The sequence below is a fragment of the Sapajus apella genome, unplaced genomic scaffold, assembly GCF_009761245.1.
Source record: "Sapajus apella isolate SASKATOON/1434 unplaced genomic scaffold, GSC_monkey_1.0 scaffold119, whole genome shotgun sequence".
In the NCBI taxonomy this organism is placed as follows: Eukaryota; Metazoa; Chordata; class Mammalia; order Primates; family Cebidae; genus Sapajus; species Sapajus apella.
In genome coordinates, this window is record NW_022437059.1 from 2,092,388 (window position 1) to 2,119,326 (window position 26,939).

At 50.0% G+C, this 26,939-nt stretch overlaps 1 protein-coding gene across 3 annotated transcripts in view; it reads left to right on the forward strand.

Moving 5' to 3' along the window:
- The window catches only part of KIRREL1 (kirre like nephrin family adhesion molecule 1), a 108,728-nt gene that overhangs the window by 53,358 nt on the left and 28,431 nt on the right, over positions 1–26,939 (forward strand). The window lies entirely within an intron of this gene.

Below are 26,939 nucleotides of genomic sequence, written 5' to 3' on the forward strand. Positions count from 1 at the left end.
CATGTCTCAGCCTCCTGAGTAGCTGGGATTACAGGTGTGTGCCATCATACCCCGCTAATTTTTGCATTTTTAGTAGAGGTAGGGCTTAACCATGTTGCCCAGACTGGTCTCGAACTCCTGGTCTCAAGTGATCTGCCCGGCTTGGCCTCCCAAAGCGCCAGGAATTTTTCTAAGTGCTGAGGCTACAGCAATTAACAAAATGAGAAAAGAAAATTTCTACTGTCGTGGACCTTATATGGCTTCTGTCAGAGAAGGAGACAATAAGCAAATTAATTAATAGGTACAATATCAGTTAGTTGGATCTTGATAAAATGGAAAATAATAAAGCAAGGGAAGGAGAATCCAGAGTCTGGTGGGCAGTGGTCCAATTTTAAATGTGCAGTTAGGAAAGAACTCACTCAGAAGGTGATAATTAAGAAAAGTTGTGAAGGAGCTCAGGGAGTAGGCACGTTAAGGGGAAGAAGCATTCCAGGCTGAGGGAAGAGCAGATGCAGAGGTCCTGAGGGGCAAATGCACCTGGTGTGTGTGAGGATGAGCCAGCATGGATGGAGGGAAGTGAGCAGGGGAACCGGTGATGGAAGTGAGGGGCGTGCCTGCACATGTGCACAGATCACGAGGGGCTACGATACTGCCATATGATTCTAAAGGTAACTCCCAGACTCTACAGGTTAGGTAAGAGCACAGTCTCCAACAAGAGCTCCCTGTTTCAGACGTCAGTTTCCAATTTGGGAGTCCCCAGGCCACCTGCACTTCCGACCAACTGGCTACAAATTCAGTGGTCCCACAACCCCTTTGGGTTGAATAATTTGACAGAATGACTCTCAGAACTCAGGAAAGTGCTGTACTATTACAGTTTTATTATGCAGGATATGAATCTGGACGAACCGAATGAAGAGACCCACGGGACGAGCTGTGAGAGGGTCCCAGGCATGGCGCCTCCATGCTCTCCCTGTGGAATCAAGACGTTTCACCCTCTCTGCACATCAGTGTGTGCACTAACTAGGAAGTTCCATGACTCTAGGTGTCCAGAGTTTTCACTGTAGTTTTATTATCAAATCATTTGACCAGATGATTGAATTCAGTCTCCAACCTCCCTCTCCTCTGGAAGCTGGTGTCATGTGGCTCAGTGCCCTAACCTTCTAGTCACATGGTTGATCTTTCTAGCATCCTCAGCCCCAATCCAGAGTCACCTCATTAGCGTAAACCCAAGTGTACAATGAATAACAAAGACATTCTTATTACCTGGGATGTTCCACGGATTTAGAACCTCTGTCCCAGGAATCTGGACCAAGGCCAGAAAAATTCTTCATTATAGGACCAGAGCCTTGAAGGAATCCTAGGACCTGGGCTTTTACTTGGAATGAAATCGGAAGTCACTGGTGGATTTTGAGCACAGGAGTGACATGGTATAATTCATGTCTTAACAGAATTGCTTTGGCTACTATGTCAAGAGTAGATTGTGTGAGGAAAGGGCAGGAGCAGAGACCCGTTAGGCAGCTAGTGCAGCCATCCGGGCACGAGATGATGATTTGGACACCGTTGACCACCTAGAGGCCACAAAGAGTGGTCCGTTTCTGGGATTATTTGGAAGTTAGAACCAGCAGGACTTCCTTACAGATTGGATGGAGGGTGAGAGGGAAGGATGAGTCAAGGATGACATTGAGGCTTTGTCTTGTGGATCTGGAGGGATGAGGCTGGCTTTGACTGAGAAGACCAGGTTTGGGGGTGGAAGATCAGGAGCTCAGTTTGGATACATTGGGTGTGAGAGGCCAATGAGACACCTGAGTGGGGGTGTCCGTGAGCAGTTTGAGGGATGCCACTGCAGCTGGAGGGCAAGGTCTGAGCTGGGATAGAACATGGAGGTAGAGATGATGTTTGAAGCTGGCCAACAGGTTGAATTCACCAAGGGAGCGAACTGAGAGGGAGGAGAGGGCCAGGCAGGATCCTTCAATGGGACAGGGAGGAGGGAGGAGAGGGCCAGGCAGGATCCTTCAACGGGACAGGAAGGAGGAACTATCAAAGGAGGCCGTGGAGCAGGTAGGGGAGTGGGAGGAAAACCAAAAGACTGTGGGGTCCTGCCAGACCAGGTGGGGAAGGTCTTTGAGGAGGGAGAGATCAACTGTAACAAGTGCTGCTGATCCATTAAGCAAGACGAGGACGAAGATGAGGGCTGATGCTGGATTTAGCAACTTGTAGGTCATTGGTAACTCAGCACTGAAGTTCTGGTGTGAGTTCATGAGTGAATGGGAGAAGGATTGTGTGCACCACTACACTTCAGTACTTTTGCTATAAAGGAGAGCAGAGCGTGGAGGGGGTGGCTGGGCATAGGGTCAACAGAGGGATGTTAAGAGAGGAGAAAATGCAGCCCCTTTGTATGCAGATGCCTGTGGAAACAGCGGTTTGAGAAACTAGGGACGCTTGGTCATGAGAAGAAGATACTCCAGGGACATGTCATAACTTTCCTCACATGCTTAAAGGACTGTCACATGGAAGAGAATTAGATTCATTTTATGTGACTCCAGAGAGGACTAGGACCAATGGTTACAAGCGACGAAGAGGAGGATTGTAGACAGCCTAAATAAGAATTTCGTGCATCCGTTTATTTGCTCATTTGGGAAGTCAGTGCTGAATGCCTGCTGCACGTCTGGCACTGGCCTGGGCACCCGGGGTCGTCATGATGAAGATTCAGCCCTTTCTGGCTAATGGAAGAGAGCAACACAGACAAACAATGGCTGGGCCCTGTGGAAAGTGCTGACAAAGCCCCCCTGTCTGACTGGGGTGGGGAATGGGGGTTCAGGGGAAGGTCAGGCTGGGTGGAGAAGCCACCATTGTTGGCTGAGGATATTCCACCTTGTGATAACCAAAAGCCTATTTGGCCTGAATAAATGAGGCCTCAAAAGGCACTTGAACCTCAGTTATCAGGTACCTTTTCTGGATGGCTAGGCCATGTAGATACAGCCTTCATAAAAATGATGTCTGATAGATGGGCGGTGCTTTATCATGTACAGAAAACTTCTAATCCTCCCAGCAGCCTGCCAGGATCATTCTGGTGTCCCTGTTTTATAGTTGGGTTAACCGAGGCCCAGAGCAGTGAGCCTTGCCTAAGGTCACACCATTATTATAAAGATGGAGCTGGGGGCCAGAACCAGGTTCATGAGTCCCTGGTCCAGTGAACACACCCTCCCAGAGCTGTGAAATGCTGAGGATAATTTACCTTTTCCCTTCTCTGACCCTTTCACAAAAGTACTTTGGGGCCGGGATTTGGATCTCAGCTGAAACATTTCTTAACTCATGCCCCTTCCCCTGATTTCTTGGCGCTTTTCCCAAAAGTAGATTCTGCAAAAGAATCTGCTCTGATGAAGCCAGACACTTTCCTGGCCTCTGCCTGGGGCTTTCTTCCCTGCTCTTTCGCTTTGGTTCCAACCCTTCTCTTTGAATCTTACATCACATACTCTTACTTTAAAAAGATCTCTGGGGCCGGGCGTGGTGGCTCACACCTGTAATCCCAGTACTTTGGGAGGCCGAGGCAGGCGGACCATGAGGTCAGGAGTTCGAGATCAGCCTGGCCAACATGGTGAAACCCTGTCTCTTCTAAAAATACAAAAATTAGCTGGGCATGGTGTCATGGTGGTGCATGCCTGTAATTCCAGCTACTTGGGAGGTTAAGGCCAGAGAATCACTTGAACCAGGGATTTGGAGGTTGCAGTGAGCCCAGATCGCACTACTGTGCTCCAACCTGGCAACAGAGCGAGACTCCGCCTCAAAAAAAAAAAAAAAAAAAGAGAGAGAGATCTCTGGACTTCAAGAGTGGTCTAAAATTATGGGATTCCTCAGATTTCCTAGGCCAGCCGTCTTTGGGTTCTTCTGATGTTGGTGAGATCTATTGCTCCAAAAAATTAGGAGAGTTACATGTCTAAATGCTATAAATAAGACGGAGGGAAGGAAGAAGGATAGGGCAAGAACAATAGTGCTCATTAAAACCTAACGTCAGGCTTACTACCTACGAAGAATTATTTATGTTATCTCCATTTTACAAATGAGGAAACTGAGGCACAGAGAGCTAAAGCTGGTTGCTCCAGGTTGAGTAGCAGAGCTGGTTACCAAGCGGCCATGCCTAGCTGCTATGGAGCTCGAGTTCGCTGATCCACAGCTTCCCTTAAGAAGGAAAGGAGGCGAGAAACAAGACTAGCAAGGGCTTTTTTTCAGCACAATTGTTTTGAGCCGGCAGTGTACTGAAGCTGTGAGGGAAGACATAGATCTAGTCATTGCCCACAGTGAACTCGCAGCGACAGAATTACAGAGCATCAAAGTTGGAAGAGACTGTGGAGATGTCATCCAAATTGGGACACGGGGAGGTGAAGTGAAACACCTCTGAAGGGAAAGGAAACACATGCTTTTGCACGCGTACAAAAATAGCATAAAACATACAAGTCCGCGGTTCAAGGCAGGCCATTAACAACTGAAGCTGAGCACCTGTTACAGTAAATACACGTCTGGGTGCTGCTGCAGGAGTGAAGTTAAGTCCTTGCCCTCCAGCTGAGGGGAACCTGCAAGAGGAGGAAATAGGATGACATCGACTAGAGAGTGTAAAGTATTTAAGGTGTTTGAAAAATAATGAGCAGTCCCATTTGGTAGGAGCTGAGCTCACTTACGACAGAGAGGTGAAAGGTAAGGTGGAGACGCTAAGGGAAGTATGCAAACTGAGCTCAGAGAGTCCAGAGAAGCGGTCAGGTAGGGTTTATCAGGAAAGGTTTTCTGGAAGAAGGGGGCATTTGGGTTGCACTAAAGAAGAAAAACTTGGATTTGCAACTATGGGGACAGAATGAACAATATTTGTAGAAGGAGGTGGTGCGGGAAGTAGAAAAGGAGGGAGTTAACTTTCGGATTCAGTTCAATTCCGCAGATGTAAGTCGAGCGTCTACTAAGAGCCGTTCATGCTTGATCAGTATAAAAATGAATTAAAGACATAGTGCCTGTCTTCAAAGAGCTTATAATTCAGGACTTCACAGAGTTAGAGGAGGATGCACAAGTACTATGGGAATTCAGGCGGGGCCCTTGGCTCAGAGTGAGGGTTTAAGGAAGGTTCTGGGGCTGTAAGTTGGATCTGTGTCTTGGAGGATGGAGAGGCGTGAGCCAAGTGACGGGAACATGGGAGCGTCCTGAAGTGGAGCACCGAGAGCGCGGTTTGACGTGTGCAGACACCTCCAATAGTCGGGGGTTCCTAGAAGGTAAAGTGCATGTGGAGCGAGCAGAAGAGGATGCTGAACAGGTAAATAGCGGCTAGACTGAGCAGAGTCTAAACGAACTTGAACTTCATCTGAAGTCAATGGAGAGCCTTTGAAGGGTTTTTCACAGGGCAATATTGTCATTCGATTTGTGTTTCAGAAAGATTGTTCTTGCAACTGTGTTGGGAATGGATTTAAGGGGACCAGGCTGGTGACGGGAACCAGTTAGAAGGTTATTGCAGTGCTCCAGGGGAGTGAGGACCAAGACGTCAAGCAAAGTGGTAGGGTGGAGAGGAAGGCATAGAATTCGGACTTATTCAGGAGAGATATGCGGTGGTATCTGCTATGAGGTCAGGGAAGAAAGTCTGTGATGAGCTCCAGGTTTAAATGAGGGTAGGGGGGTAGCAGGGTTGGTAGGCAGAAGGACCGAAGAAATGCAGCTGAAAAAACCCATGTCACAGCAGCCATGGCCCCTCAGTGAATTTGGGAGGGTCATCAGAGGCAGAGTCCACAAGCTTTGTGGACTGAGCTGGTCTTCAAGCGATGGTGAGCAATTCCTGGAAATCCTTGGATGGGGACCAAGGACTTGGCAGTTTTTCAGGTTTAAAGTAAAAAAAATCAGTGTCTGGAAGTGGAGACTGGAGGAGAGAGGGGTGTGTGTGTGCACATACGTGTGAGATGTGGTTGGAGATTACAACATTTGGCCAGGAATTTCTGGGTTCCAGGGACTACTGCACCTGGGAGAACACAGACTCAATGCAATTCTCCCCATCCCAGAGTTCTGCAAGGGATCAGGGAAATTTCCTTGATTCCTTGATTTAATCCAATCCTCTTATTTCACAGATGAAATATCTGAGGCCCAGAGAGGTGAAGTGAATTCCCTGAGGTCACACAGCTGGTCAACAGTAGAGCCAGAAGCATAACTCTGGTCTCTCTGGACTTCTAATCAGGTGCTGTTTTCACTCCCACCTTTCCTCCTCAGTTCCCCTTCGCAGTAAACATCCCTGGAACACTAAACATTGGAAATTTCCTTGACCCCTTGCAGAACGGTGGGATGGGGGGAATTGGATTCTGCCCATTAAAGCCAGAAACCGCTCGTTTAAGGGACCACTGGGCACCGCAGCACAGTGTGTTCAGTGTTCCAGGGACCTTCACCGTGAATGGAAACTGAGGAAGAAAGTGGGGAGTGGAGATGGCACCTGATTAGAAGTCCAGAGGGACCACACAGTTATGCTTCTGGCTTTACTACCGACCAGCCGTGTGACCTCAGGGGATTCATGTCATCTCGCTGGGCCTCAGGTATTTCATCTGTGAAATAAGAAAATTGGATAAAATCATCTCATGTGGATTTCTTCCAGGTCTAAAATTTCATCATTCTGAAGAATGCAGTCAGATATTTGCTCCAAGATTAGTCCGTTTGAGCCTTCACTGGTCTCTCTATCTACACGTTACCAAAATCCTACTTCTTCTGGGTTCTTGAAAACTTAAGAGCAGGAGGTTCTTCATGTCTACCCTCCCTTTCTCCTGCTTCAGCATGCACCTTACTGGGGAGAAAAGACATCTGTCCACTGCTGTTCAGAACAAAGGTCCCCCCTCACACTTCAGTGCTGGCTCCAGTGAATCAACTGTTCTGGTGGTGGGCGTGCTGCGTGGAGGCCGAGAAGCGGATGGGCAGCCCAGTGTCATTGCACGGTTTTCTCACACTCAGTCCATACTCGGTGCCTTCCCCTGTCCCCTTGCCTCTGTGCCTGTGCTTAGGCTATTCCCTGGAAAATCTTCCTTTCCTTCCTGTGGTCTTTCCTGGAGCAAGGGGAGATACAAGAACCCTGACTCTGGGGTCCTACTTCCAGCTCTCTCATCTGTAATGATAGATGACAGAGCTCGTCTCTCTGGACCTAAGCCATTATTATTAGTGGTTCATGGTCATGCAATGAATACTTATAGATGACAGAAGTGGCATTATTGAAATAATCACAGTGGCTAATATTTTTAAATACTTGCGATGTATATATATCTCATTTCGTCAACACAACCAGTAACCAGCATGTAGCCGCATCAACAGCAACGCCAGAGTAACGATCACTCTGTTTAACTTCTTGTTTCCTCCTTTTTGTGGAGACATAGTGAATGGATATCTGCTCTCTTCTCCCTTCCACTCTGTTCTTTCTTCCAACTTTCTCTTGCTTACTCTTCTCCTGGGAAAAATGCAAGAGTCATTTTTCTAAAATCTTCTCTTCAATGAGTCCCCATCATCTATAGGATGACGTTCATACTCCTTGGAATGACCTTGGATGGCCACCAGGCCACTTGCCATTGACTTCTGCCTCCCCATCACCACAGCCCTCTTCTCCAGGAAGGGAGAAGGGTGTGGTGTAAATGCCTTCACCGGCTCTCTGGCTACCCAAACTGAAAATGACCCCCTCTCTCTCAGCTTCCACATTCTCCTAACCATTAAATCCTGTTGATTGTACCCCTTCATTTATTTCATACCTGTTCCATTTCTCTTTATCCACTGTCTTCATTTTATATCCTTCTAATTTTTCTCCAGGAGCTGTACCTACCCTCCCTCCCACTACCGGCGGAGCCTTCTGCCTAATCGCTTCTCTTAACAACTGTGATAAAATGCAAACTCATGATCCAGCATATAGTACTCTACATGATCTGCTCCCAACCTACCGCCCTTGCCCCATCTCTCTTCCCTCTCTTCTCTTGAACTTTAGCTAATCAGAACCACTTGCTGCATAAGCAGCAGTCCACAAACACCCATGCCCCTGAGCCCTTGAGAACATTTATCTTCTGCCTGGAGGAACTGCCCCGCTCCCAGCTAACCCACCCAACATCCCCCTTATCGGCTTAGTGAACACCTATCATATTTCGAATCTTCGTCTAAGTGATATCTCCTCTATGAAGCCTACCTGACCACCAGGCTTCCTTACTTTTATCATTGCACCTTGTAGTAGTCCATTTTGTGTTGCTGTAAGGGAATACCGGAGGCTGGATAATTTATAAAGAAAATACATTTATTTGGCTCACGGCTTTGCAGGCTGTACAAGCGTGGCACCAATATCCGCTCAGTTTCTGGTGAGGCCTCAGGAAGCTTTTACGCATGGCAGAAGGCAGAAGGAGGAGCTCGTGTGTCACATGGCAAGAGAGGCAGCAAGAGAGAGAGGAGGAGGTGCCAGGCTCCTTTAAACAACTGGCTCATGTGTGAACTAACAGAGAGAGAACTCATTATCCTGGGGAGGGCACCAAGTCATTCATGAGAGATCCACCTGCATTACCCAAACGCCTCCCATGAGGTCCACCTCCAGTGTTGCCAATCACATTTCCACACGAGATTTGGAGGGCACCAACTTCCAAACCATCTCACACCTAGACAGGCTGGCTGTCTTGCCTGGTTGGGGCTTTAGGAAGAAGAGGAGCACCCAGCAGCTGCCCCAGGTGTGTGCCTATGGCCTTCACACTCAGCCACCCCTCTCCTGTCCCTGGTCACATGTCACTGCTGTCACATTTAGCTCTAACAACACGTCCACTGCATGCTGTGTTGATGTGCATAAGTCTGTACCCACCTGTACATTCCTTGAGAGCAGGAAGCATGTGGGATTCTACTTCCTGCCTCCGTCCCCCAGCACAGCACCTGACACACAGTAGGGTAAAGATGCATTACATATTGAGTGGTTAAATGAATGAATGACACTCGAGACCTGGCACAATCTGGTCAGAGTCTAGCTGTCCTTTCCTATCTTTCATAAACAATAAAAATGCAACATCTTAAGGTTGCCATGCACAAGTAGCTTGCAAGTGTATTTAAGGAGATTATCACTTTTAATCCTTACAACCCTGCCCTTCCGCAAATACTCAGTGACTCAGCCACACCAGACCCTTCCCCAGACACACCACAGGCTTCTCTGCCCATGTCCTTTCTGTTCTTTGTGCCCAGAGTCCCTTTACTCCCATATTTCCTGGTTTGAGGTTTAATTTTGCCCCTTACACAGGCGCTTCTCAGATTCACCCTCTCCTCCTTTCCCATTGTTGAAATCATATTAGCTGAAGCTAAATATGATTTAAGATAAATTTCTCAAGGACAAGGCTATGCCTTAAATAATAGAAATTTAATATAAATTTCTCCTGGACAAGGCTGTGCCTTATTAATCCCCTTATCCTATAGGGCTCAACATAAACTCTGGCACATAGTAGATCCCTAATACCTGTTTGCTAGTTAGAATAGAATGGAATTGAACTGAATCAATAGTTTAGGTTTCAGAGTTCTTCCAGCTTTTGCTGGAACCACAGACCAGAAGAAATCAAGAAAGTGGTGGGGATGGGTTGAGCCTGAGGGTGGGCGAGGGCAGGACCAGAGAGGGGAGGCTGCTTAACCGTGAGGGGATCTCATTCATAGAAGTTACATAAACAAGATTTCTTGCCAACAAGTTGCCTGTGGATATTTATGGAAGCATCCTTGTTACTATTACTTAATTTTTTATTATCCCAACAGCATGCTGAGCTTTGAGTAATGTGCTGATGGCCAGCCTACGCCTGTGCCAAGAACTTGTCAGGACGTTTTCTCAAAATGGCTCTCCAAGACCCCTCCCTGTCCTTAAAGAACTCACAGCACCTTGAGAGTTGGAAGGCATCTTCCATGTCTTCTGTCTAGCCGTTCACTTCACAGATGGGGAAACAGGGCCTACAGCCGGGTGGCCCACCCACGGTCCCCCTGGCAGTGAGTGGCAGAGCTGGAGTTCAGATTCAATTCTGATTTCCAGCTGATATGCTTTCTGCTGCTCTCTCCTCTAAAACCTGCCCTTACCAAATTGTCATTAGCATTCCTCATATTCTATCTTCCTCAATTCAACAAATATTTATTTTATCAAGTACCTACTCCTGCAGAGAGACCTGTGCTGGGGGATATTGAAATAGTAGAAGGACGGGGAAGATGGAAGTTCCTGCTCTTGACAAGTTGACTATCTACACTGTGGGTGGAGGTGGGAGGTGACTGGGGGTGTGCTTTTATTGAGCACGAGACCAAGCATCTTCAGACTCATTTCTCTGGGCTTTCTCGCTTCCCCCTTTTTTGGACTATCCACCATGAATCACTGTTTTTCCATGGAGGAAACTGGGACTCAGAGAGGCCGCACTGGCCCCTGATTGACACTAAGTGCCCGCCCTTGCAACTCTGCTGCCTGCCCTCCCCCCTGAATGAATGAGAACAAAGAAGACTGGGGTTGCCTAGCCTATTCTTGGCCCACCTGAAGAAGATGGGAGCACAGAAAGAGAGGAAACCAAGGAAGGGGAGGTGGCCATCTGGAGCCCCTAGAGCCTGGCATTCACTGTCATCACCAACAGCTGTTTGCACCTGCCAGCTCCACTCTCTTTGGTACCTCTGGCCCCCTCCACTTCTTTCTGGAAGAAACACAGGTTAAGTCCTTTACTTTTGCTACCCTCATTGAGCTGAGGATTTAAGAAAGATAAGCTGGCAGGTCTGGGGGGACTTGAATGTGGGTTATCTTTGTTGAGAAACAGGAGATTTATGTGTCAGTAGCCTCAGTTTCCCCAACCTCATCGGCAAGGGCCTCAGTCCCTCTTCTTGTGCCCTGGCCGTCCAAGGGCCATCTCGGGAATGCCAACACATCATTAATTTGTGTGCCTTGCAAATGCTTTATTGGCATCTCGTGGTGTTGAAAGTCATGTAATTATGAGCAGAATTTATATGTTGCCAGGGCTGCCTGGGCGCCCTCCCTGCGTCTCCTTCCAGGCACTGCAAATACTGAAGGCTGGCTTAGAAAAGAATCAAACCTACCCGCCTTGATATCTGTGCACCCTGTAGCTAAGGTTTTAATTGAAAATCGGTTCATCTGGTCCCCATGCCTAATTACAAGGTGCCTGCACTGCCAATGGAGCATATGGATAGGAGCCCAGCACCCTCTAGGAAGGCCTGGGGTTGGGGTCCTACATGGGGATGGCCGTGACTTTGGCAGCTTTACCTCTTCTGCATCTACCACCTGAGGCCTTCTGGTTTCTTACCCATGAGCAGGCACTGGTGTTTGCTGGGAGGACTCTCCCTCAGCCCCGTCCCCCTCCCTCTCCGGCTGGTGCTTCTGCAGTGAGGACAGGATGCAGCTCACTACCTGCTTCCTCCCTTCTGCCCTGCCAGGGATACGCTCCTTCCCCCTCCCATCCTGCCCACTCCTTTCCTTTCAGCCCAAATGGGCAAAACCAGTCCCTATTTGTCAACACCATTCTCTTTCACACCTCTGGGCCTGCCTGGAGGCCCCTCGCCCGCTTCCAGGGCGCTCCTTCCCCACCCTGCTTTGTACCCCCCTCTCCCGAGAAGCCCCTGCAGTGGTGACGACAGATCATCTGCCCTTGTGTCCCTCTCCCAAGGACTTGCCTTTCCCATCAGGCTGGAGCATCCACCACCACCTGTAATTCCTCCTCACAGGGCAGGACAAGGTTCTGCACCTGGGGAGTGATCAGCAGGGGTCTAGGGGTGAGGGAGCCGGCCAAAGAGCCCCTGAAGGCTGATGGTCATGACCGGGAGAGGCAGGGGTCAGGTTGGCTGTCTTGCCTGGTCAGGGCTCTAGGAAGAAGAGGAGCAGCCAGCACCTGCCCCAGGTGTGTGCCTGTGGCCTTCACCCTCAGCCACCCCTCCCTTGTCCCCGGTCACATGTCACTGCTGTCACATTTGGCTCTAACAATAATTCCCTTGCTGGAGAGCAGGAGGAAGAATTCATTTTCCAGCTCCAGCCGGGCGACTGTGAAATATGATTTCTAAAGTGTTAATAATGCATCACGTTTAGATAGCACTTTACATCTTCCAGAGCAGCTGGCTGGGCGGGGGTGATGGCAGCCTGGGCTTGGGGCTGTGGGACTGACTCCTGGGTTTCATTTCTGAACTTCTCATGTGGAACATGTGCCTACTCCTTGGTGCCTTAGTTTCTCCTTCTAAAACAGGGAAGGAATCATTCAGTCTTGGCCTTCTGCCGGGATATGGAGGCGCCCTATCCTGGTAACTATGCCACGCCCATCTCCTTCTTTCAAACCTTCATTTATTGCTTTTTCGTCTTCTAGAAATACTCCAGCATTCCTTCCTTCATTCAGTCATCAGATCCTAACTAAGTGCCTGTTGTGTGCCAGGACCTGAGATGCAGAGATGCTGCTGGCTTTGGGGGCTCTCGAGAGTGGATGGGATAGAGATGTGGGTCCCGTACCCCTAGCACTGTGGCCTAAAGTGAAGGGAGCTGAGGGTTGACACCACCACTCGGCTTTATTTGGGGTGTGGGGACGTGTGGAATGGCCTCTGCAGGATACCAGAGCTTCCGGTAAATACCAGCCAGCTCTTTCTGTTATCCCAGAAAGGAAGCCCTGCCTTGTCTTTGGTGGTCTGCTCAAAGCCACTAACCCTTTAGGGACCCTTTCTTCCTAAGATCTGGAATCTTCTCAGTCCCCTCTCCTGTGCCTTCACTTGTGTGCAAGATAAGTACTCCTGTCTTTTAATTTCTCTCCAGGGCTCTTCACAGACCTAGAATATTCCTCTCTATTCAGGCCACTGAGCCCTTTCCCACCATCACCTAAAGGTTTGGGAGCTATGTCTCCATTAGTCAGTTCATATCCACAGCCACTGCTTCCAGGAAGGCCTCCTAGGATGATCTGAGGGAAAGAGAAGATATGTAGTAGTTTTATGGAGTCACCCCAGGTTTCCTCATTGCTCCCAGTCAAAAGTCAGTTGCCCTTGAAATGCCAGAGTACCCAGTTGCTCCACTCTTTGCAGCAGGTGGTCCCCTGAAGAGCATATGGAAATTCTGTTTTTGTAGGTAAAAGCATATTAATTTCCAACTGTCTGCTGTGTCTTTGGACCTCAAGTGTCCTCATCTGAAAACGAGGCTATTGAAAAGGTGGTCACCAGGGGCTTTCTCTAACCTCCTTGGATGACACTCCTACTTCAAACAATTCCTTGGTGAATTATTAGGTAAAGAGAAGAAGCCCTTTGATAAGCATGTAACTGCCTTCCAGTTGATTGATTTCACAGGGTGAGTTGGGCGCTTGTGGTTTTCCGGAGGGGCAGCTTGGCTATGCTCAGCAATGTCCTCATAGATTGCTTGTGTCTTTGGCCGAGTCTGTGACCTGCGGGTCTGGCCCAGAGTGGAAGCTCCCAGAGGGCCAGGCCTCGGGTTCTGTAATTCTGTTTGCACTTTGTCCTACACCACCAGCTGGATGCTGACGCAAAGCTTTGTGGTGCCGGGGATGAAGAAGACACTTCCTCCCTGCCCTCAGCCCCTCTGACTCCTTTCACTTCCTAGGAAGACAATTCCTCACCAAGTTTTCCCAACGGGTTGCGCTGCCACTGCTGCTCAGCTGACACCATAGCTGACGAGTTATTAAAAATCCTTCATTATTATTCTGTGCTGTCTCTCTCCCTCCTCCCTGCCTGCCGTGCCCCGGGCTTCCAAAGCCCATGGCTGTCACTGAGAAATGCCTGGAGGCCCCTAGCCAAGAGCTGAGGCAAGCTTTTCCACCCCCTCCCTCAAAGTGGCCCCCACGGATGTTGGCAGTCAGCCAGCCGCAATGGGTCTCACCCAGGGTGGGGGATTCTGACACCTGAGTTCCCGAGCCTGCTTTCTGCAGGTCTCCGGGAGCTAGTGCAGGTACTATGAGGCTCAAAGGTCTTTATATCAAGGAATAGCTGGAAGCCAGAGAGGGATTTTCAGTCCCTCAGGGATCTTGGTTAGGGAGACATCTCTTAGGTATGCACGTTGCAGACGACATCTGGGACCCGATGCTTCATCCCCTGGGGAGAGAGTGACAGGCCAACTCCATCATCCCATTCCTGAGCTGGGGGTCCAAACCCAGCTCATCCATCACCCGTCCTAATAATCAGATTTGGCTGCGGCAAGAACAGAACATAATACTCAGCTCCTCTCCCAGACGCCGCAGCCGACAGGTCCTGAGACACGTGGAGGGCCTTGCTCTTTGGAGAGGCAGAGAGGGAGGGGCGGGACCCAGAGGGAGACATCCCTGCTCCTGAGCTGTGGAGCAGATTGGAAGGGTCTTCAGAGTAGCTCCACACCCTTCACAGCACCCTCCCCACTGCGTGTTTCTATGGGCACGCCGTAGCGCACTCCTGCGCCCTGGGTCTGAGCAAGGGACCCCAGGGTCAGGGCTGTGGGTGGGAAGATGTGTCGGTTCTGCCTTCCAAACTGGAGTGCTTTCACTTACTCCCTGTCAGATTTCTTCCTGCAGGAACTGGCCTCTTCACAGCTAACTCATTCTTATTGCTGTCTAAAGCATCAAGTCCCTTTGTCCGGGGCCTGACAGCCTTGGCCCAGCCCTCAAACCCATGCTCACTCCCAATTGCTAGCACCCAGTCCCTGGGACAAGAATAGGACCATAGGGGAGAATGCTCTGGGTGTCGGCTAGAGGCAAGGGTAAGCGTTCACAACTGGCCTGAGGATTCAGGGACCAACATGTCCACTTTGGCTTGGCCTCCAGGTTGAGTTGACATCTTTTGTTTGTCTCTACCTTCATTTGCCTAGATGAATTCTGAGGACAGCCATCTATCCAGAAGATGGGGGCAGAAAAACACCTGGGATTTGAGTTAGGTGAAGTGAGAGTGGGGTTAGGAAAGTGGCCTTTAGGATTAGGGTGGAGAATAGGCAGAGCAGGGGTGTGGGATTGACTAGTGCTCAGTATGAGCATGGGGGTAGGCAGGGGTGGGGGGTCAGGCTTTCCTTTCCCATCCCTACCCAAACCCTCATCAGCCTCCCCCATGAGCCTGTCTCAGCTTTTCTGCTCACCCCAAATTCTGCAGATCTGGGGGCGCCTAACTCTGCTCACTTGTCTCACTGTCCTGTGTCAGTATATCTCAGCCTCAGAAACACCCTAGATGCCAGAGGAGGAGCCAGAAGCAGGTGACTGAGGAAGTTACCCACTAAAGCTTCACACAAAGTCGCCTAGAGAGGAGCCGGACTCAGCTGTGGCAGAGGATACCCCAGCTCCAGGTGCAGGAGAAACCTTCAGAGAGCAGCCTGCCTCTTCCCTCACACTCTTTCACTCCATCGCTGATCTTCCTTTCCCTTTCAGATCTCCCTGTGATGCCCACCCCCAAGGAATGGGGCGCTGATCTCTCATCCCTCCACCTTTGTTGTCCCTGGTGTCTGCAGTAACCTAATGATTTCTCATTTAGTTGCTCAGGGCTGGATGCAGAAAGGCGCCTTTTGATTGCTTGTGACACCTATCTCACAACAAATTTAGCACCTCGTTTCCTGGACGAGGCAATATTCCCCCTCGATTATCTCCCAGCAAGCAGGACAGGGTGCCATGCATTCCAACGAGCAGCCTTTGCTTCCTGATATCAGAATCAATCAAGCTCACAGTCCTCCGATGGATGGATGGATGGATGGATGGATGAGTGGGGGATTAGGTCCTCAGGGGAGCACAGGAGGGCTCCAAGAACAAGAAAGGGGCAGAGGACAGAGCAGGGCACAGGGACTCCTCCGGAAGCCCAGCCCTCAGTGGGTTTATGGGCAGAATTCTCTGAAATGGAAGGTGGGGACAGGAGCAGATTAACCTCTACTCAGGTAGTTCTGAAACTTCCTTCCCAAACCACTCCTGAAATGTGGGTGTTTCATCCAGCCACCTCCTAAACACTGGGCGAGGAGACAGCCCTGGAGTAATGTTACTTCACCCTGGAACAAGATGAGAGCAGAAGAAACACTTCCCTGCTTCAAGCCCCCACTCCAGCATTCCTCAATACCTAGTATTGCATGGAAACGACTCTTCCTACAAAATAACTTGCTCCTGGCTGGGATGCCAGGAAGAGCAGGAATTCTAGGGATCTGCCCCATATGACTGAGGAGGGGAGATGAAAAGACATTTCTCCAGCCCAAGAGGCAAGTAGAGGCAGTTGGAGGGATGGGTTGGGAGTCTCCTCAGAAGGGGGTTAACGGAGGAGGAAGGCACAGTGGAGGGGGAAGGGCAGATTGAAATGAGAGACCAGGGAACTTCTGCAGGACACGGGAAAGGGATCAAAGGAGGAGAGAAAGAGTGATAAGAGCTCAGCTGAAGACAGAAGGGTCTCACGCATGAAGACAGAAGTGTGAGAGCCTTAAGCTGTGTGGAGCAATGGTGGAAGGAAGAAGGGTGGGAATGGGTACAAATGGCTCATCCTGGTGGCTGCAGACAGGGAGATTGAGAAGGAGGGGCAAAGGTCAGAGACCCCCAGAATGTGAGCTGTGAGAGAGGACAGAAGTCATCAGCACCCCGCCCAGGAATGCAGGATGCAGACTCCCTGCTGGGAAAGGCGCTGGAGGAACAGAAAGGAAAGGGGAGGGGCTGATCACTAGGAGGGGTGGCAGATGGTCGCTGTCGTTAAACGGATTCCAGTAAGTCCAGGAAGCCGTAGACAGCACAGACAAGCATGGGTAAGCAGTGGGAGAAGAGAATCAAGGGGCAGAGACTTGGAGGAAGGAACTTACACAGAAACCTCACACCAACCGGTGTGTTTACATCTAAACGTATTTCTACTTCAACCCTAACCCCAAGCAGTAACCCCGAACCCAACCTCCACCTCAACACTAATTCCAACCCAAACCTAATCTTAGCAATCACTGTAACCCCAAATCCTAACTAGAACATGAGCTCTTGAAGAGGCACAGCATCTCAAATACCCTCAGAGCCAGGTACAGCATAAGTGATCCATAAATGCTTATTGAATAATGAGAACATAATAAGCCAAACATTAGCTCTATCCTTAACAGTAATCGCTGCTTCAATCCTGACCGCCTCCCACCCCTGCCTACCCCAATGATCACACTGAGCACTAGTCATTCCCACACCCCCACTCTGCGTATTCCCCATCCTAATCCTAAAGGCCACTTTCCTAACCCCAATCTCATTTTACCTAACTAAAATCCCAGTTTTTTTCTGTCCCCATCTTCTGGATAGATGGGGGACCTCAGTAAGAATTCATCTAGGCAAACCAAGGTAAAGACAAACAAAAGATGTCAACTCAACCTGGAGGCCAAGCAAAAGAGGCTTGAGTAGTCTGGGAAGACTGCCTGGAGGAAGGGGATTTGAAGGTTGCATAGCAGGCTGTGGATGGATGTAGGTCTGCTGGGAGATGGTGGAGTGTCTGGCATGTGGACAAGTAGGTTACTCTCTCTTTCTGCTAAATTCTTGCCTCCTTCATGGAAATGAGGCCACAGAGCTACCCTGGTGTTCATATGCTTTGGGGTCTTGGGAACAGTCATCAGTGTGTGTACCCTAAAGAGAAAGTCTTTCCGTGTGCTCACACCACAGACTTGCAATTGGTCACCAACACCATGTCCCCCACCAATATCCTGTAAATTTCTGAGAGTGGTAAGATAAGTGGTTTCGGCTTCCCTGGCCTCCTCTGCTCTTGGGGCATTTGTTTTCTGCCTGACAAGGAAACTGAGTCAGGCACAGCAGGGAAGAACAAGAGCCCCAGCCTCATCAACCTTGAAGTTCTACCTCTGAGTGCTCCCTCCTCTATGCAAGCCTCTGCCTGTTGAATGCTGCCATATTGAGACCTGCTCCTACAGCTCTTAATTATGGAGCCTCCACTCCAGGCTTCCTCAGCTCCCTGCAGCAAATTAACACTCTGTGCCCCTTGCACGTGTAGAGTGAAGCAAGTTAGATGGATCGATTCAGCAGCCGGTTGGAACTGCTTTTACTTTACGTAGAATTGATCCAGATGACCCCAACCTGGGGATTCTAGGAGCGTCTTTGCAGGAAATCTTTTTAATGGAGATTAATTGGAAATCCCTAGCATGTCCTGCTTACGTTCAGAAAGTGCCTCATTCTCCCTTTGGGTGGCTATATACCGACACTAGTATGTTGACATGTGCTAACACGTGCACGCTCACCTAGACAGGTGATGCAAACAAGGACACCTGTGTCCCCCCTTGCACGCAGATACAAAACACACTCCCATCACCATCGCAGTCTCATCCTTTCTGATTCATCTGGAGCCCGTCCCCAGCCCTTATCAGGCTGACACACACGTCCTGAATCTGGACCTCTTTCTTTGCCTATGTCCATCCTCTCAATAGCCCAGAAGTTTCTGGAGGGCAGAGACTGAGAAATGTTCAGAAAGAGAAGGTGTTAGATTTTGAAAGATGTCTGATCATGGTTCCAATTTATTTATGCCTGAAACCCAGCCGCTTCCAACTGCTCACTGGACTTTTATGTTTCTGTGTCTTGGCTCATGCTATTCCCTTTGTTTGAAATACTCTTCCCTCAGTTCTCTGGCTGTTGAAATATTTCTTGTCTTCAAGACTTAATGCCATTCTTGCCGATAAATGTGTATTTATTGAATACCTACTCCGTGCCAAGCAAGGCCACCCATGTCCAACTTACGAGGCTATAGTAGGGGACCAGAACTATAAAAGGCTAACAATATGAGTCACGGCCCGAGGGAAGACCAGCTTGGAAGTCAGATATGAAAAAAAATTCAGTGTTTTTGTTCATTCAACAAACATCAATTAAGATATTCACTCAACAATCATCTATTAAGGCTGTAAGCTCCTGAGTGGAATAAGACCCCCATGTCCATGCCCTCGGTAGTATTCAGATTGCACGGGTTCCCACGTCATTGTCCCCACCAAGCTGGCCCTGATTTCATCTTATCAGCATTGGCGACTACTGCATGACACTGGTAGGGTTTTTCAGCACTTAATTTGTTGTTAACTCATTAGTGTTCCCGATAGAATGTGAGAGCTGGAAACCTCCCCTTTTCGCGCTTCCCCACCCCATCAAGCACACTGCCTGGGTCCTAAAAGGCTTTGCTTTCCCAACTTCACACTGCTGTCTATGCCCTCTGCCTTCCCAGGACGTTTCCCTCTCCCTTCTCTCGCTGCTTACCAGGAAAACTCCTACCCATCCCTCAGAGCTTGTCATAGAAATCACTTCCTACAGGATTTCTTCCTGCACCTCAGATAGTTTCCTCCATGTTGCCCCATCATGGCTGCCTTCACACTGTATGGACTTGGTGCCTGGGTATGTCCACTGGACCTTAAGCTGGACAATGGCAGGACTAGGTCTGTCATGTTCACCTTTGTATTCCAGCGCCCAGGACAGTGGGTCCTGGGATGAGGCTGCATATAGTGATGTGAACGTGTTCTATATTGAATGTGGTAGGCATTCAATAAGTACTTATTACATGAATAAGTGTATATTGAGTCGAGTTTATTTTCTCTGGAGGGTGGTATTTTATACATTCATCCTTAACTCAGTAACCAAACAATAACCAAACAATTAGAATTTATTAATAACCAAATAATAAGCATTTATTGAGCACCTGTGGAGTGTGTGAATGATGCATGACTAAGATTACATTTATTCCCTCAAGAAGTTTGCCATCTAGTCATCTGGAAAAGGAGCCAGAGTAAAAACCAGTATAGCTGCAGACTGAACTTCAGGTCTGAATCCACGTGATCGTGTTCAAGTCTCATTACCGTTTCCCTGACATCTTACGGTTAACTGCCGTGGGGAGAAGATTTTACGTATACCTTTGGCTTCCATCCTAGACTGTTTTTTGACCTGTTCTTTCCCCTTCAGATGGCCCTGTTTAAAGAATTCCTTCCTCTAAACTTTGAGTCCACCCTAATTGACCTGTTATAAATTAATTACTTGGGTGTAAATCCAAAGTCAGAAGAAAATATATGGTGTGTAAATAGAATCCTAAAATATTGCCTAGAGCCCTCCAGAGCATTTTTGCCAGGTGGCCATCCAGCCTTACCTTGAATACCTCTAGTGATGGGAAGCCACTGCTATGTGCTATTAGAAAGTACTTGCGTGAATAACAGTATCTATTCCTTGGGATCTACAGCTGTTCATGTTTATCCTAGGGCTTGCATGGAAGGTGCAGTGTTATGGTCATGTCTAGTGTCTGCCAAGCCAGCCTTTCTTTTTTTTTTTTTTTTTTTTTTTTTTGGAGACGGAGTTTCGCTCTTGTTACCCAGGCTGGAGTGCAATGGCGCGATCTCGGCTCACCGCAACCTCCGCCTCCTGGGTTCAAGCAATTCTCCTGCCTCAGCCTCCTGAGTAGCTGGGACTACAGGCACGCGCCACCATGCCCAGCTAATTTTTTTTGTAGTTTTTAGTAGAGACGGGGTTTCACCATGTTGACCAGGATGGTCTCGATCTCTTGACCTTGTGATCCACCCGCCTCGGCCTCCCAAAGTGCTGGGATTACAGGCTTGAGCCACCGCGCCCAGCCTAAGCCAGCCTTTCTTAGAGGCACTAGTGTGGATCCAGGGAGAATCAATGTCTAGAGCAGTCATCAGAGCCCCGCACTGTCCCATATTAGTTGCTCACCTCGCTCACAGACTCAGATAGTCTATCTGGAAATTCTAGAGAAATCTGCAGAGTTATCTGTGATGATGGGTTCCAGCCTCTGGAAGGAGAATAATGTCTATCCCCTAAACCTGCTGGCCTTTTTTTTTTTTTTTTTTTTTTTTTTTTTAATTTTGAGGTGGGAAAGAGGGGCAGGAGGCAGAGTGGGAGGTGAGAGGGCATAGAAATGTAATAAAACTTGTTAAAATTAGAAACAGAACTGTCCTTTAGAGCGCTTGCCGGGTATCAGAAGACCTGAATTTACTTCTGGTTCTTTTGGTTTCAGGGTCAAGGAGAGAATGCCCTTGACTGTTGCCCAGCCCTTTGTGGATTTCTGAGTTGAGGCTGTTTATTCTGGAGACTGTTCCTAAAAGTGCCAGGAGACCTCGAGAGGGGGTCTGGGACCAGCCTGCGTTTCTTCCTGGGCTTCCAGCCTCTTGCAGGGACCCAGGTACCATCCTGGCTCCTCTCAGACTGGGTTCGAAGCTCTGTTTGTAACAGTGGTAACTAAGAATGTCGAAGCAAGCAGCGGAGGTTTTCAGAGCAGAACGTCCGCTTGCCTTCATTCTGGAGCCTGTAGGGAGGTGTTGTGCCCAGAGGGGATGACTTTTATGTAAAAGAAAGGAATGGGTTAGACCCCAGGAAAAATGTTGCGCCTGCCCAGGAAAAGGCAGGATGGCAGGAGATGAAACTGCGGATTGACCTCCCTTCTCTTTTTTTTAAAGACAGGGTTTCACCATGTTGGTCAGGCTGGTCTTGAACTCCTAACGTCAGGTGATCCACCTGCCTTGGCCTCCAAAGTGCTTGGATTACAGGCGTGAGCCACCACGTGGGGAGACACAAAGACCCTGCCCTCTGTTGCCTTGTGTGTTACCTCAGCTGTAGCCCGCCTCATTCTCTTCTCTCCCTCCTTGGCTAATCCTTTCAAAACGTCCTTCCATTTCCCACGGACTTCACTCCTTTTCTTTGATCTAGAAGCTCAAGGCCTTCTGATGAGGCCCGAGGGTGGGAACGGCAGCCCGGATTTCTGCCTGTGGAGCCCCTCTGCCCCTGCCGCCCGCCCCCCCCCCCCCACCTTCTCCAGTTTCTTCTCTCTCGCTCCTCTGTCCTCATCTTCGTTCTTATTTTCCTCTCCCAGATGGTCTCCTAACATTTCTTTTTCTTGATTCTCACTTCTCATTTTTTATACGTTTTCCCAACGTTCTCTTCCATAATTCCTCTCTCCCCACCTTGTTTTTGTTTCTTCTTTCAGTGAAGGAGGGTTTCCAGGAAGAGCCTCTTCTTGCCCCACCGTCAGTGCAGGAAGAGTAGGCTTTGGGGTGTATCTGCTTCTAGAGAGGGGCCCTCTGTCATCGTGAGGCTGGCGCCAAAGCCACCGGGAATTTGGAGACATGCCTACCCCATGTACCGCCTTCCCTCACGGACCCTCAGCTCCTTCAAAATATAAAGAATGCTGGAGGGGTGACCGTCAAGGCCTTTCCCACCCACCTCTCATCATCATTCTAATTCAGTTCTCTTGTCTTCCCCTTGCCTGTCTCTGTCCCGTCCCCTGTTTCCTTCATACCGTGGTGTCCTCTGGGCACCTTTCTTCCTTACCCGACCTTAAAACAATCTTTAACAGCCCCTCGCTCACTTTTCCCACAACCGGCTTTGTCTTTGATCTCCGTTGCTCTCTGTTTCTGCCTGCGACTCTTTCTTCCTCCCTTTTTCTCTTCCCAGTCCGCCTTTGCCCGTCGAGGCATCTCCTTCAGTGTCCTGCGTCTCGCTTTCCTTCCCTCCCACCGTGCGGACCCCGGGGATTGCTGGAAAGTCCAGCCTTGGGCCCTGCCTCCCTGTGCTCCTGTAGGTCGGGGAGGAAGGTGCAGGGCCTGGACGGGGAGGACAGAGGCTGCCCCTCCCTTCCTGCTTTCCCACTCCAGCTCCCGGTGCCTTCTCTGGCCCTGGCCTAGTTTCTGCTCAGCTGCCTCCTTCCCTCTTTGTCTTTTGCCCTCCTTCCTCTTAGCTTCCTATCTGAACCAAGTCCCTGCCTGCCACCTGCCTTCTGTCGCCCCCACCTTCCTTCTCTTGCCCACTAAAGCCAGATTGAAATTCAGGTTTTGAGCAGAACCATCCACCGGCCCTGCCGCCCCCTTTCTGCTCCCGCCTGTCGGTAGCACCTGCTATAGCCAGCACAGTTAGGCTCCCCGTGCCATTGTCCTTCCCATAAAACATACTCAGGGGCCCCTGCCAGGGCACATTTGCACAGAGCTGGCCTACTAGGCCTGGCCCAGGTGCCCGGAGCTAGAGGTTGAAATGGGGCAGGTGGGAGTGTTTCCAGCCACCGCTGCCAGCCTTTTCCATGTAGAGCTCAGAGTCCTGTAAGTGGGTCTGGGCTGGCAGGTCGCTTTAGGGACCCTGGCCTGCCTGACCTTTATCCTCCATGAGCCTGTTGGCAGGGATGTGAGAAACTCCGATGGGAGTTTCCAATGGGAAAAGAAAGGACGGCCTCTCTTCTCCTATGCTGGATACCTCCTCTGAGTCCTCAGCTTCTGTCTTAGTAACACAGACCCACAGACCTCTCTCCACGTCCCTGCAGGATGAAGGAAGAAACGCTCCAGGGAGGAAATGCCAGCGTGGGCCCAGGTACACTTCTTCCTCCCAGCAGTCTGGTGCTGAGTGCTTAAGTGTCCTCAGGTTTGACTGAGGCCCCAGGAGAGCAGGAGGCAGGGGTGCAATCTGAGCACACTGGAGATGGGAAGGCCCATGGGGGCCACGTGAATCTTCTTCCGTTTACAGGCTAAGGAGTCTGAGACCCAGATAAGTGAAATGACCTCTCCAAGTCATACAGCAAGTTGGTGGCAGAACCAGGACCAGACAAGCCCACACCTCCTCACTTCTGGCTTGGAGTTCTTCTGACTTTTCCTGGCAGGGCTGTGCTGGGCTGATCCCCCTGTGTTTTTCAGGGCTCTGTTCCTGCCTCTTTGGGTGACTAATCCAAAGGCTCAGAACAGTAAACCTTCTTGCCTTGCTGCCGTGAGCGCCAGCCACCCGCTGCAGCTGGCCTCTGCGGTCTGCTCAGATGCAAGGAAACCAGGCCAGACGCTGGCCACTTGTAAAATCCCATCTGGTCCCTGGAAAGATTCCCCTACGGCTGTCCCTACCATACCCCCAGCCTTATGAGATGGACATCAGGGTGGCGGTGGCCAAGCCGCTTGGAGTGAGGGAGGAGAGACTGATTCTTCTGCCCATGGCTTCGGCTTCCTGGGATGAGAAAGGACCAGAAGTGGGAAGGCGGTAAAGGTGGATTCAGTCTGGCATTTGAGGCTCCTACTGTTGAGTGTCTTTTTCACTGCAAACTGTGAAATGAACCCAGAGTACTTTGGTGGGCAGAGACAGGAGGTGATAATAGTCCTTAAATGTTTGGAAACTTGTCTTTGGGGAATGCCATTTGTCATTTCCCACTCTTTGCCTGATGCCTCTGTCACCTGACATCTACGCATAGTCAGTCCTCTGAGATTATCCACTGAGAGCAAGGTCATGGAGTTTTCTGACCCCTGATCACCTGTCAAAGGAGGGAGTTAAGAGTCTATAAAGTCAGTCATATCAAAATTTGACATTTTAGGGTTCTGGGCTGGGCTTTATAAAAGGCAAAATCAACAGACCCAGACCCCTCATCCATAGTAGCTGGGCAGGCACAGAGCTTTCCTCCGGGGAGCCTCTGCCTGCCTCCGTGGCCCTGGCCAGGTTTCTTTCTGTCTGTCCTCACCCTGCCCAGCCCCAGCCCAGCACTCCCCTCCCTTCCTCCTTCCTCCTTGCCTTCTCTCCTCCTCTGTCAGAAGCTCCAATCTCTCCTTTTCCTCTCTCCTTCCCCCTTCGAAGGCCCAGCCTAGAGAATTGAAATCCTCTTTTCTCTGAGAGAACCCAATGTAAGGGGACCTCTCTGGCTGTTATATTTTTCATAGAGAAGAAGGGAATGACTGGGGGGTGAACGGAATTCTACAGGGGCGGGGGGAGCCAAGATGTGAGAGCAGAGAGGGAGGGAGAGTGGAGTGTGAAGAGATTTAGTTCCATCTGAAAGCTGTCGGTGCAAATCAAAGACTTCCCTTTGAACCAGCAGCACGATCTGGAGTGGAGAGCGTGGGGACTGCTCTGGCCCAGGGGGTTCATTACTGCTCGTTTGATAAATCCGGGGAGACAGAGCCTGTCCTCCATCACCCCCCTCCTCTGCCGCCTGGCTCCCTGGCATCTCATGTGCTTGGCCCCATTCCCTCTCTGGTTCCGGGCTGGCCTGGCAGCCTGGGCTCTGGGAACATGACCATCAGGGCACGTGTGCAGAGACACAGGAGCAGACGGGCATCCATGGGTGCAGGGACAAGTACTTGAATGTGGGAAGGATGTGTGTGCTCATGTGCTTGCTGGTAAATGTGTGTGCTTGTGTGTTATGGTGCATGTGTCCCTATAAGTAAGAAGTATATGATCTGTGTGTGTGTGTGTGTGTGTGTGTGTGTGTGTGTGTGTGTGTGTCTGCGCCTGAATCTAGGCATTTCCAGCCTCTCTAGGATAGATTTAGAGGTCACTTCCTAGTTCTTCATCAAAAATGGGATTTGACCTGGTTGTCCTTCCAGACCTTTGCAAGGGCAGGAAGCGTGTTCACACAGAGACTGGCCTGGCTCTGGACTCCAGTGCTATGATGAGGATGGAGCAGGGAGCTGGAGAACAAGGACAGTCTCCCCAGGAAGATCAGTGCTAAGAGGGAGAGAATGCTCCAGGTGAGGGGACAGTATTAAGGGGAGGTGGAGAGGCCCCTGCGGACAGGTTTGCACAGTGGCCTGAGCTGGGAGCTTCCAAGAAACGACAGCAGTGGCCGGGCTGCTGAGATGGCATTCCAAGGGAGCCAGTGGTCTGGCTCATCACTGTGCTCTCTGTCCGATACCTACCAGCTGTGTGACTAGACGGAAGTTTCTTAATGTCCCTGAGCCTTAGTTTTCTTATGAAGGATCGTTATTGTGCCTGCCTCATTGGGTTGTTGTGTATAGAAGTGGTAGGTGATCAGTCCGCTGCACAGAACAGCGACTGGCCATTTATAAGCAGGGGCTGCTTCTGCTCATGGCCACTGGTGGCCTGAAGGCTGGTGCTTCATGAATCACTGAAACCTCTCTGGATGCTGTTGACAGGCGTTCCAGCCTTGGGTACCACTCTTCCCTCCATGTAGGGACCTGTACACCAAGCCTTCTGTGTTGTGGCAGCATGTGGGGCAAGTCCTGTGTGGCTGTAGGGTGCTGGCCAGCCCGACCTGAGGATTGCAGCATCCCGGGGGTAAACAGAGTTAAGATGGGATTCTAAGCTGAAGGGCAGGAAGCAGGAGTGGGAGATGGCCACAACTCAGGTCACTGATAGTTCTCTTCTAAGTAGAGGGCATGAATCTAGTCTATTTAGGAGAGACTTCCTGGATTTCTCTGTAGCAGAAAATACCTGAGTTCACGTCCCATCTCTGCCATGTAACAGCTGTACCTGAAGCACCCTGAGCCTTGTTTCCCTTTTCTGTAAAATGAAGATAATAATGGTGGATTATGATACAGAAACAATGTCTACAGGGCATCCGCCTCAGTGCCTGGCACATAGTTGGCATCTTATAATTGGGAGTGTTTATTATTAAGGAACATTGCTGGGGTTGAAGGGACAAGGAGGGTAAATCAAAGCCTCTCTGTTATCCAGGGGCTCCCAGGAGAGTGGGGAGACAGAAACAGACACACAGGTAATTTTTGATCCAAGGCAGGCTGTGATAAAGTGTTATAACCAGAGGCCCCAATGATGCAGCAGGAGAACAGGGAGGGGGTGATTCCCAGTCTGAGGCTAGAGGAGCTTTGCGTTATGGGGTGCGGGTGGTGAAGGTTGCGGGCTGACCTGAAAGGAAGGATGTCTGAGAGAGAGGCAGAGGGGAGGCTAGTGGGCGATTGGGGTTCTGTCGCCTCTCACCTCTCCTCACCTGGGGAAGAGGCACAGAGCTGCACGCCCAATCCCCTATTGCTCTCCTAACTTCTCCCCAGTGTCCCTCTGTGCTCCCCTCACCCATCAAGGCTCTGATCGCCTCCTCCTAACTAGGCTAGTCACCTCCCTGCAAACCCTGGCTGGGCCTCCTCCTAATCTCTTTCCAGGTGAGAAAAACAGAGTGTCCAACACTACCGGAGGAGATGGGGTGCCACCAGGGCCCCCACTCCCCACCTCTGTCTTTCTCCTGGTCTCCATCTCTCTGCCTCCTTCCTCCCTGCTTTGCCTTGGGTCTCTATTACTCCGTGGGTATCTTTGTCTCACTGGCTCCCCCTGGTGCTTTTCTCTCTGGATCCCTAGCGGTCTGACCTGCATCTTTTCCACCCAGGGCTCTTT